Raw genomic sequence first — 12,121 nt, forward strand, 5'->3', positions numbered from 1 at the left:
TGAATTCCTGAGTTCTTGCAAGGTAAAAGTTTAATGCTCTTCTAATATCCAAAGTGTGCCACTCTTTTGGATGTCTGGGCTTTGGACAAAACAATGGAATTATTACTGGTTATCTTAGATTAAAACAGATTTAATTTTACTAATAGGTGAGGGGTCTACCTGAAATACTATAGATCCTTCAGTAAAGATGAACAGTTTCTTCTTAGTTTAAAGAGCACCCAGTTCTTACACCCACTGAGTGATTGCCAGAAGAAAGGCAGCCTTCCAGGATAACTATGCAATGGCCACCTTCCCCAAAGGTTTCAAAGGGTCTTTTTTGTTAAGACTTTTAACACCTTACCCAAACTCCAGGACTGAAATCTGTGTACTATAGGTGCAGCCATCTGAGTCGCCCCTTTAGAGGTCCAGTTTCTGGCTGGACCTCTAAAGCCATTTACCTAAGATCGCAGCAAGGTCTTAAACCTGCCTTTTCAGTATGTTTGGTCAAAGACATAGAGTCCAGCCATCATACAAGAAACAGAATGTCCCTAATACTTGGTGATAGTGGCTCAACCCCTTTCTGTGTTGCTAAATACTGTCCAAGTAGATTCTCTAAGTGGAATCCCTTCTAGAATTTGACATGACTTCCACTATTCCTTGGTGCAATCCCAGGCTATCTAAGTCTGTCCCCTCAATAACCAGATGTGGAGTTGAAGCCATGCTGGCTCCATGTGAGCTATCCAACCCTGCATCAGCAAATTGTTGAATACAGGAAGTGGCCATGGCTATTCTGCCAATAATCCCAACAGATCTGAAAACCATGGCTGCCTGGGCTGGTGAGGTACCACCAACATCAAATTGGCCCTCTGCTCTCTCACCTTCCTTAACACTTTCTCTAATAGTGGGTTTCTGACAAACGAGTCATGGCAGACCAATCATCTCTTTTTTTGATAGAGTGACAAGCTTGGTAGATGAAGGAGGCTAACACCATTTACCTAAAGGCTAAAGGAGGGCAACAAAAATGGTGAAAGGTCTGGAGTCCATGCCCTACGAAGAGAGGCCTAGGGAGCTGGGCATGTTTAGTCTGGAGAAGTGAAGATGAAGGGAGGACATGATAGCTATGTTTAAATATTTGAAGGGATGTCATGTTGGAGCAAACTTGTTCTCTGCTGCCTCAGAGACTAGGACACGGAGTAATGGATTCAAGGTGCAGGAAAAGAGATTCCACCTAAACTTTAGAGTGAACTTCTTGACCGTCAGGGCTGTTCGACAGTGGAATTCACTGCCTCGGAGAGTGGTAGAATCTCCTTCTTTGGAGGTTTTTAAACAGAGGCTGGATGAACATATGTCGGGAGTGCTTTGACTGTGTGTTCCTGCATTGCAGGGGGTTGGACTTGATGGCCCTTGGGGTTTCTTCCAACTCTATGATTCTATAAGATGGGTGGAGGGTGCGGTGGTTGGTGAGTGCATTGGAAACATAAAGTCGATTGCTGTCTGAGTGCATCCATGCCCTCTGTGGTAGCCTTCCATACCTGGAGAAATACCTTGGCCCCTTGCAATTTGCCTTTGTGGCTAACAGGTCTATTTCAGGCATTCCAAATCTGTGTGTTTTGAGCCACCGACTGGTGCAGGGACCATTCACTGTTCCTAATCAACCAGTTGGCCTCCATGTTGTCTGTCTTGCTCAGGTGGGTTTCATGTAGGCTGAGGAGATGTTTCTCTGCCCATGTGAGCAACAGCACTGTTTCACTGTGTAATGCAGGGGTCCCCAAACTACGGCCCGGGGGCCAAATGTGGCCCCCTGAAGGCATTTATCCGGCCCACCAGGCATGGCAGCGATGGCTCCATTCATGTGCAGTGGGGGCTCGAGGGAGAGGAGGAACTGGCCCCAATGGCTGTTGATTGCAGTTACATGATGGCACCCCCAAATCTCCATGAATTTTCTGACCCAGAGTTGGAAACCTTTCATGTGGCAACGCCTGCTCCGCCCTTCTTTCTCAGCTACTCCATGTGTTGCTCTCAGGCTTTCTGTTCCGCCTTACTCCCATTGGCATCAGCCAGGCTGGCGAATCGCTCGCTGGCTGCTAGGGAGGAAAGAACCCAGGAAGATACCTGATCCTGGGTTAGATGGAATGCTTCATTGGGAAAGTTCTGCTTTTTTTTTTTTTTTACAGGGGAAGGTATTCCACAGCATCCCCAACAATATTTGGAGCCCACCCTGTACTTGACATACTTTGGTCTCTGTTCTAAAAATAGACCATGACAGAAAGGCTGAAAGGTGAAATCAAACATTTTACAATCATTTGTGCATAGGAATTTGTTCATAGTTTTTTTAAGTCCGGCCCTCCAACAGTCTGAGGGACAGTGAACTGGCCCCCTGTTTAAAAAGTTTGGGGACCCCTGGTGTAATGTCAGAGCTTGTGTGTGTCCCCACACGTTTGTGGTCACTGGTTGACACAAGCCTTTGCTGTCATGTTGTTGGTCCTTACCAAAACGTGTTTCCTGGCTTGAGCTGCCAGGCAGAGATAGCAGGTTACAGCAGGGAGCTCAGTCCAGTCCGGGAGCCAGATTTTAGCATGACCAGTCAGAGGATCAGAATCCACAAGTCAGAGGAAGTGTTGCAGCAGCCATGAGCTTTGTTGTGTCCAGGTCGGGATATTCTGTGAACCTGCTTGATATAGAGCAGTGGTGGCGAACCTTTGGCACTCCAGATGTTATGGACTACAATTCCCATCAGCCTCTGCCAGCATGGTCAATTGGCCATGCTGGCAGGGGCTGATGGGAATTGTAGTCCATAACATCTGTAGTGCCAAAGGTCTGCCACCACGGATATAGAGGTTCTTCCAGCATGTTAGGATTCATCCTGTGAAGACTGTGCTTCTCACTGCTGCAGAAGGTGCCTTCTCTGAGCTAGCAGGTGCACGCTTCTTTGTTCAACATGCAACAACTCCCTCTTGTCTCTGCCTTTGCTGATATGTGGACTCAGGTGAGCTAGGTGCTTGAGTCTCTGCAGCTGGAGCGGGGCCGGATGCACGGCCTGCTTCTGCAGTCAGTTCTGGCTCTGAATTTTGATCTGGCTGTTGTCCACCGCATAAAGCCTGGAGGTGCCCTGGCTGCTCCAAGCCCAGCCCTTGTTGGTTCCCAACTTGGTCTGGGCTTACTGGGCTCTGCTCATCCCCTGAAGACTCATCTCTCTCCAGGGGATGGGACATGACGTGTTGGTTTTGGATACTTTTTTGAAAAGACAGGAGCCCCAGTCTTATGGCTTGAAGCTCTAATCAGTTTATGCTGTGAGCTTGCTCTAGTTTGTTTCAAGGGCCCAGTGCCACCAGTTCTTGACAATGGGCACCCCAGCCCCTCTTGCTCACAGCTATCTGAGGTGGTTGGATGAATAGAATGCCTTTCTACCACCTGAGCTGTTTCTTGATATTGTATGATATGATTGCCATCTTGTGGTGATGTTTGCAAATATTTCTCTGGCGTGCTCTGGTTTCTCTCTTCAGATCTCTGGTATAGAAGAAGCATCATTTGCAAGGGTCTAGCATGAGGCCTGGCCCAGGGAACAATGTATATTGTTGATATGAACAGGACTAGCAGGTTCATATGTCCCCTTTTGACGTTTGACAAACAACCAAAACTGCTTGCCTGGTCTTTTCCTGTTTCTCTTGTGGCAGGAAAACCTTGCCACAAGCTGTGTTGATCCTGGCCCCAAAGTGTAGGTGTCCCTTGTATGTGTCAGATTGCTCTTTTCCATGTTGATGAGGAATCCATATTCCTGTAATACCTGGATCGTTAACTGTATTCTCAGCCAGATCCCCCTCCGAAGTAGCTCTGATGAGGATGTCATCCAGGTATGGATAAACATGGATTTCTTACAACTTCAGATTTGCCATCAAGGTAATGAGCACTATTGTGAACACCCTGGGGGCTGAACTCAGGCCAAAAGGAAGGGCTTTGTATCACAGGTGTAAATATCCCACACAGAAATGCAGAAAGCAACATGAGGAGGAATGTATAGGGATATGGAGGTACACCCCCCCCCGAGATCTAAAGAAGTGAGGAAATCTAGTTTTTGTATCACCTATAACATAGTTCTGAGAGATTCCATTCTGAACCTCCTCTTCACCTAGGTTTAACCTTTTGAGATTCAGACTGGCTTACCAATCCTCTGATTTTTGGGGGACCATGAATAGAGGAGAATATATCCCTTTTCCTCTTTCTTTCCATTGCACCTATCAGTGTTGTACTGCTTTCATGAGAATGGTGTCTTTTCCCACTAACTTTGGAAGGAGAGATTTTTGAAATGTGTTTGGAGGGAGAGAAGTGAATTCTATGTTGTATCCCTATGTTGTAACCCTCCCAAGCTTTCTGTAGTACCCACAGCATCCCTTAACAGAGGCACTTTCCTGCAAACATGGGCAGTCTGACTCCTATGGGGTCAGTCTTTCTGAGCCTCCTTTCTGACTGGGACCTGTTGTTGGGTGCAAACTGATGGGTCTGGTTTCTGGGACTAAAGGAGGTGCTGCCTCCAGATCTGTGGGATCTCTGACCCTTCTGTTTAAAGGATGAATAAAAGGGATGAAAGGAACTGTAGCTTTTGTTCTTCCTGTCGTTGTCTTTGTTGGTACCAGTGGAAAAAGACATAGCCTTCTTTTTCTTCTTAGTTTCCACCAATACCTTTTCTAAGATAGAATCTTTGAACAATAAGGGCCAGTGAATTTTTCCGAGGATAAAATTGGCTTTTGCGGATATGCCCACCTTCCAATTTTTTTAGCCATAAATTACTGCCATGGCTGCTTGAGACCTAGCACAAAACTGCATGGCATTGAAAGATGCATCTGTGATAAACTGTGATGCTCTGCATTTTAAGTAAGCATCTGTTTAGGACCAGTGGATCCACTTCAGGTCTTGTAGCAGGTCATCTTGCCAGATGACAGATGCCCTGGCAAAATTAAGAGAAAATTGCCAGGCACGAATGGCCAAAGAAGAAGCCTCATAGGTCTTCTTCAGGGCTACCTCAGTTTTTCTGTCCATGGAGTCCTTTAAATCATTTTCTCCATGCTTTGATAGGATCACCCCCAAGGGAAGGGCAACCATGTGGGCATCAACCAGAAGCACTTTTAAATCTTCCATTGCCTCCTCAGATAGAGAATAAAATTATTTGCCACCATGCCCAGCAAGGTACTGGTGCCAGGTGAAGCTCATTTCCCCTTGATTGCCTTATCAAAACATTAAGGAAATGGGCAGCCAGAGATAGGCTTAGCTGGTTCTTTATACACTCTGTTATCAAGCTGAGCTGACTGTGACTTTTTAGTAGAAGCATCAGAATATTTACGTTGATATTTGATAGAGGCTATTACTTTTCTCAGTAGGCACTGGAAATGATCAGCAGAGAACAATTTGGCTGACTGCTGCTGAGATTCCTCCTCATTCAATGAATTTATGCCTGCACTAGAACCTGAGATATCTCCAACAGAGAGAGATGTGAAAATATGAATCTTGCAGGTCAATTGATGTGAACCAGGCTTCCAATGCCAAATGGGGCAGAATGTCCAAATAGATACCATCCAAAATTTGCACATGTTGAGATGCTTTTGCAATGTGTGTAGGTACAAAATGGGATGCTTGCCTCTGGATTTCTTGTCAATCAAGAAATGATGAGAGTACAGGCTTCTGTTGGCTTGGTTGGTGGGAAGGGGAATCTCAACAATCGCACCCTTCTCACTCAGAAGACTGACCTCCTGCAGTCATTCTGGTGGGGGTCCCCCAATGTGAATCATGATTTCAATCAGGAAGAGACAGATACAAATTGTAAGTAGTAACTTGACTTTATTGATCGTTGGGTGATGGAGCTGAGGCCCATCCAAGTCACAGTCTGAAGTCTCCTGAAGGTTAGCTGAAAGCTAATTAGGAGATATTCTGGAGCCATAAGGGGAGTCACAAGCTACAACTTAACAGCCAAGAAGTCCTAGCACTAGAGGGAATCTAACAATGGCTGAGGACTGTAGAAAGACAAAATGCACCAAGCAAGTGACCAACCCAGCGCTGCCATGGGCTGTGTGAGCCACAATGCCAGGCTGGACTTCAGCATCAAGGTGAGCAATAGAATCAAGGACTCATTTTTAACTGGCAAAGAACCTTGAGAGGGAGTTCTACAATGACTGTGGGTACAGAACTCCAAGCGATGGCTGAGTGAAAAGGTTGTTCAAGCCATCAATCTTCCTGACACTGAGTGATATGACACCAAGAATCTTTAGAGTTGGATTGATGGGCGAGAGACTCTCTGGGACAATGACCTGGGACCTGTGTCACAGGCTGTCCCAGTGAAAGGGTCAAGGACTGGAGGGTTTCCCCAGAGCCTGTTGCTGATGGAGATTTCTGCATTGGCTTCACACTGGCCTGAGATGGTCCAAGCTATGGCAGTAATGAGTGGCGAGATCGACTTATAGACAAGGAGTGATGACTCCTAGAGTGACTAGGCTGCGAGTAAAAACCAGACCCATGTTGGTTAATCAACAAACTGGAGCCTTGACTCTGAGCACCACCCTAGGTGAACGGTGACAAACTGACATCAATATCTTGATGCTGAACTTCTATGGGTGCATCCTGGATGCTAGTGGAACTTGGGAAACAATCCTGGCATTATCCTGACTAGAGGTGGATTTTCTCAAGGAAGAGGACTTTGACTACTGGCAACAATGATCCCCAAGGGATTCCACGCTACGACCACGGGAGTAGTGCAGGGCCTTCCTCAAAGGGGACTAAGAACCGGACCAACGAGACCTCTTGGAAGTCACTCAAGGGGAGCAAGTCCTCATTACAGGCTTGGATTGTTTATTTGGCTTAGGGATGGAGGAACAAAGCCCTCTTTGGTTGGTTGGAAGATGAGGGTTGGGGCATTGGTATTGAGGAGTCTGAAGGGGTTTTCGAAGACCTACCCCCTGAGCAAACCACCAGGTTGGGAGCCAAAGATCTCTCATAAAGGATGGCCTTGAACTTGCTTTACAGTGAGCACTGAACATACCCATGCCCAGAATGTGTCCTCCTCCCAGGCAAAGAAGCTAGTCAAAATGTCTGTCGTCGTTAGACATCTTAGCTCCACACTTGGAGCATTTTTGAAGCAAGCTGAGCTCTTCAAACACCCGTTGGCTTGCAAGACAAACCAATGCAGGCCAAATGCAGAAGGAACACTAGAAAACACATCATCTGAACATGGCAGCAAAAAGAGAACTGAGGGGACTTCTCCCTCCCTCTCTGGCCTCATAACTGTTTCAGTGAGAAACCTTCCCATCTATGGTTCCAAGGGGAAGGGGGCACTCTTTTGCTAAGGGAATGCTAGAAGAAAAATTGCTATTCTTCTACACAGCATGCCTGTGCATGTACAGTCCCATGTGGGACTACATATGACACTATGAAGATGAATTGGGAGTTTTATTTAGTGGTTGAAGCTGAAGGTGGAATAGTAGTGAGACTTTTCACAGGTGATCATAAATAAAAGGGAAGGAAATATATCTTTTGGGAGAAGAATTCCTAAGGTTGGTATTAACCTTTAAGGCCTTTCACGGTCTGGGGCCTCCATACCTGCGGGACCGTCTTACCCCATACGTCCCGAATCGGTCTCTGCACTCGGCAGAGGCCAATTTACTGGTGATCCCTGGCCCCTCAATGATGCGGCTAGCCTCCACCCGGTCCAGAGCCTTTACAGCTCTGGCCCCGGCCTGGTGGAACACTCTCCCTCCAGCTGTCAGGGCCCTGCGGGATCTTAATGAGTTCCGCAGGGCCTGTAAGACCGAGCTGTTCCGCCGGGCCTTTGGGGAGGCCGGCTGCTGATGCCCCCCCCAGAACATCAGTGGGTCCTGACGTCCCCCTACCCCCTTTTTGTTTTAGGGGACTTGATAGTAGGTGCCATCTTTATGCTGATTTTAATCATGCTGCGTTTTAATAGGATGGGGTTATTTATATAGAGTTAAAAAATTACCTAATATTTATTGGATTTTAGCTTTGATTTATTATTATTATTATTATTATTATTATTATTTATTAGGTTTATAAACCGCCCTCCCCCGAAGGGCTCAGGGCGGTGAACAGTATAAAGAGCACCGTCAATTAAAATACAATGTAATATAAATAAGGATGGCTCCGATAAAAATAAACCTTACTCTGTTAAAATGCAGCATTAATACTTTAAAAGTTACGGATGGCTTCTAATATCCCCATTCCTTCTACAGGAGTCACAGAGTTGGGTTTTATAGGCCTTCATAAAAGAGCAACAAGAGGAGGGAGGGAGGGAGGGAGGGAGGGCCCTCATCAACGGGCTAGTCTCCCCAAAGGTCCAGTGGAACAGCTCAGTCTTGCAGGTCTTCCTGCGGAACTCAGCAAAGGCCCACTTAGGGCCCGGACAGCTGGGAGGTGGCTGCCTCCACAGAGGCTGGGGCCAGAGCTGTAAAGGCTCTGGGTCCGGGTGAGGCTACCAATGTGATCATGGAGGCCAGGGATCACCAGTAGATTGGCTTCCCTGCCGAACGCAGAGACCGGGTTCGGGACATAGTGGGGTCAGGAGACGGTCCCAGAGGGTACCGGGAGGGCCAGGCCAGGTCACAGCAAGGCCTTGGGCTGCTAACACCAGCACCTTGGAAATGATTCGGTATTCAATTGGCAACCAGTGCAAGCGGCGAGTATTGGTGTATGCTCTCCCATGGCACCTCCCACAAGCATGCGTACAGCATTCTGGACCATCTTTAATCTCCTAATCAGACGCTAGCGGAAGGCTCATGTGTAAGCGAAGCTGTAATAGTCCAACTCTGGAGGTAACCGCTGTACGGGACCACAGTAAGGCCAAGTCAAGCTGGGAGAGAGAAGGAGCCAGCCGCCGGGCCCGTCGTAATATTTGCGTAAACGCTTGTGACTGGGTTATATGGGCCACCTGGGTCCTGCATTAGAAAGAGACTAATCCAGAGTGGACCCCCCAAGGTCGCTAAGGATTAGAAGGGCTGGAGTGCCATTAAAGCCCCCCTCCCACACAATATGTGCTCTATTCCAGTTTTGTTCATCACTCTTGAGCCCTTTGGGGGAGGGGCGGTATAGAAATATAACCAATAAATAAATAAATAAACTAGTTAGAACAAAAAATTGGATTCTTGTTCAAATGGATTCCCTGTCTAGAGTAATAGTGTTCTGCTAAAGTTGCCAGCATGGTAGAGTTGACTTTGTGAAATGTTACCAGCCTGTTAGAACCCAAAGTCATCATGAATCTATTAACCAGTAAAGAACCTTTCATAACACCTAAGCAACTGAAAAAACTTATAAAACTTGATTAAGAACTGTGCCTGTGCCAAAACTGGTATCTGTACATAGTTATCTCTTGATTGATCTCCATCCATTAAAAATATCTCCTGATCCCATCTACTTTGTTCAGTAAATTTTACTTTTATTTGATGAACTCGCCTCAGTTCTCTGGTGCCTTGAAATGGGAGATTTGCCATGAGGGAAAAACAAGTTCCCTTCACCTTTCTGGAGTTCTTGAGGCTGAGCAGATAAGCATAAAATACCTCATCCACTACCATCTCAGTCTTGGAAAGGCCCAGAAAAAGCCTTCCTCTCAGGGTTGGTCTCCTAATGTAGCCTTCCCTTAACTTCAGCCACTTGATACTCACAGAAGATTGCAGAAGCAGCTATAGGTGTGCCCATAGAGGTGGGACCTGTAGAAGATCTCTGTAGTACACTTAGGTGTCCACCTAACCATTTCTGAGTGGAAGTTTTCTGGAAACTGCTCTATTGGCAGTAGGTTTCATTCCATTCCTTTTGCTGCTGTTTCCTCAGAAGCGATGCGGCGAAAGGTTTCCTTTCTTTAGAGCACATGTGGGTGGAAAAAACTGATTGCCAGTGTGCACAGGCCTGAGATTTGATTTTGGCTGCTTCACCCCTGAATGGCAAGAGTAACCATGGATTTTGTAAGCAAGAATTGTTAATTTTCCATCCGAAAGATCCTCAGGGAGAGTTCAGTAACCGGAATCTCTTCTGGAGCTTCATCTGCTGACATGAAGTCCCCTTCATCTGATGAGTCTACCCTACTAACTGAGGAATCAGTGAAATCTCTACCATGGCTTATGCAATAGCTTGTCTTAGTGTGTTGTGAAGAACCTCCCCCCAGCACTTCTATGAATGCTGGGGTGCAAAGTATGGATTGTCCTGGGGTCTGACATGGATCAGAGAATCCCAGTGCCGCCAATTGTTGAGCAACTAGTCCAGGAACCCCTGAGAGTGCCTCTAATTAAAAATACTAACTAATTAAAAATATTAACTCCAGATGCTTTTACACCTTGCTTCTGGGTACGTCTGCTGCACTTAAGAGGCATCACAAGGGTCATCCTCCTCTTCTCATCTGTTTCCAGGCCATTTGCCCTGATAAGCTCTCTGCATGAGAGGAATCGCGCCTGAAAGGTCATGCTGCCATTTTGCCTCTGCGCACCATATTTGATTGTTTGCTACAAGGCAGTCAGGATGAAGTCTGCTGTGGCTTGGGTCGGGACAGCCCTCTCAGGGGTTGTGCCCACCCTGCAGTATCAGGCCTCAGCTATGCTGGACTCCTGCATTTCTTCCTTGGAAACAAAGCTGCCATCAAAGGCAGAGTTGAGTGCATGCATCTTAAAGCCTGGGCGGCCAGTCCTTATTGAAGCTCGCTTCGCTCTTCTTGACTGGCCAAACAGCCACTTAGAAGTAGAAGGTTTGGAAAAAAGTAGAAAAAAAAAAAGTATAGGGTAAAAAGATAAAGCTTAAAAATGAGATAATAAGAGGCAGAAAAGACTAGAGGAAATGAGAAGCACGAGGCAGCTGGAGGCTAGAGACTGCAGCTCTTCCCGGAGAACGGAAAGAACTGAGGAGAGCAGTCTGCCTAGCAACAGGAAACAAGAAATTTGATCCTGCGTCCCTGAGAAAGACAGTAGGAAACACTCAGGTGTCCTACAGCTCAGAGAGAGAACAAGGCCAATTTGATAATGTCTTACTACTTCTATAAATTCTGCTATATTCCACTAAGGAGTCAGAACAGTCAAAGATTCTGAACTTCTAGCCTATTTCTTCTCTATCATGAATGCTGATTCATATATTTTCCCCTACACAAAGTATTTCTACGTAAGGAAACACAATGCAAAACCCATCATAGCAAATATCATGTGAGGATTACACATGCATTCATTTTGAGATATACATGCACTGGGAAGCCACAGCCAAGCTTATCATAGCTAATACATGTGTAGAAAATACAGACAATGACCACTTACGGGGTTTGTACCTTTTCCTACATGCCAGTGGTGTACAGCACTGTTACAGAAAGGTCAAGTAAAATGTACACCACAGATCTGAAAGAGTACGAACAACTCCAAGAGGACACCTTTGCAGTTAATTGCCAGCATCACAGATACTAGATTTTTACTTGGTTTTGATCCCGCAATCCAAGTCCTATTACTTTGTTTATTGGATATCCCATCCTACTGACTACATTGACTTATATTGTTTAATCTGCCTGGAATGTCACTGGAAAAGATGACCTATAAATAAAATACATGATAGAAAATAAATGAAGGCTTCCAGAAGCGGGAAGAATAAAAAACAGCAACCAAGTGTCAAGGAATCTGAGAAGTAAATTGCTAAAGGAGTAATAACCAACATTTCTTTAGAGACATCATGAACATATAACAATCCAAGGAGATTATAGCTTAGACAAAAAAGCTGAGTTTTTCTCCTGGAATTTATTAACTAGGACTCACATGAACAGCACTGCATTAACAGACTTGTCTTGGGGTTCTAAAATACATTATCATGCTTGTATCTTGTTCATCTTCATAGGAAATCAGAATGGGCATAGATTATTTTTAAATTCATTTTGTCATAACAATCCTGTGAGGTAGACTAGGCAGAGTGATAGTGACTGGCTCAACATCATTCAGTGATTTTCTACATAGCACATTAGGGGAGCTTGAAGGGTAGGGGTCTTATCTGAATTTTAATTTAAGTTCCATATTCTATCCCATAGTTCTTCTGTCCACATATTCCATAACTTAGTAGCAAGCATTTTGTTAGTATAATACACATATATTAGTAGTTATCTAAAAGTTATAAGAAAAGTGCTCAGAATGTACAAGGA

Source organism: Sphaerodactylus townsendi, linkage group LG09 (assembly GCF_021028975.2).
Source record: "Sphaerodactylus townsendi isolate TG3544 linkage group LG09, MPM_Stown_v2.3, whole genome shotgun sequence".
Classification (NCBI taxonomy): domain Eukaryota; kingdom Metazoa; phylum Chordata; class Lepidosauria; order Squamata; family Sphaerodactylidae; genus Sphaerodactylus; species Sphaerodactylus townsendi.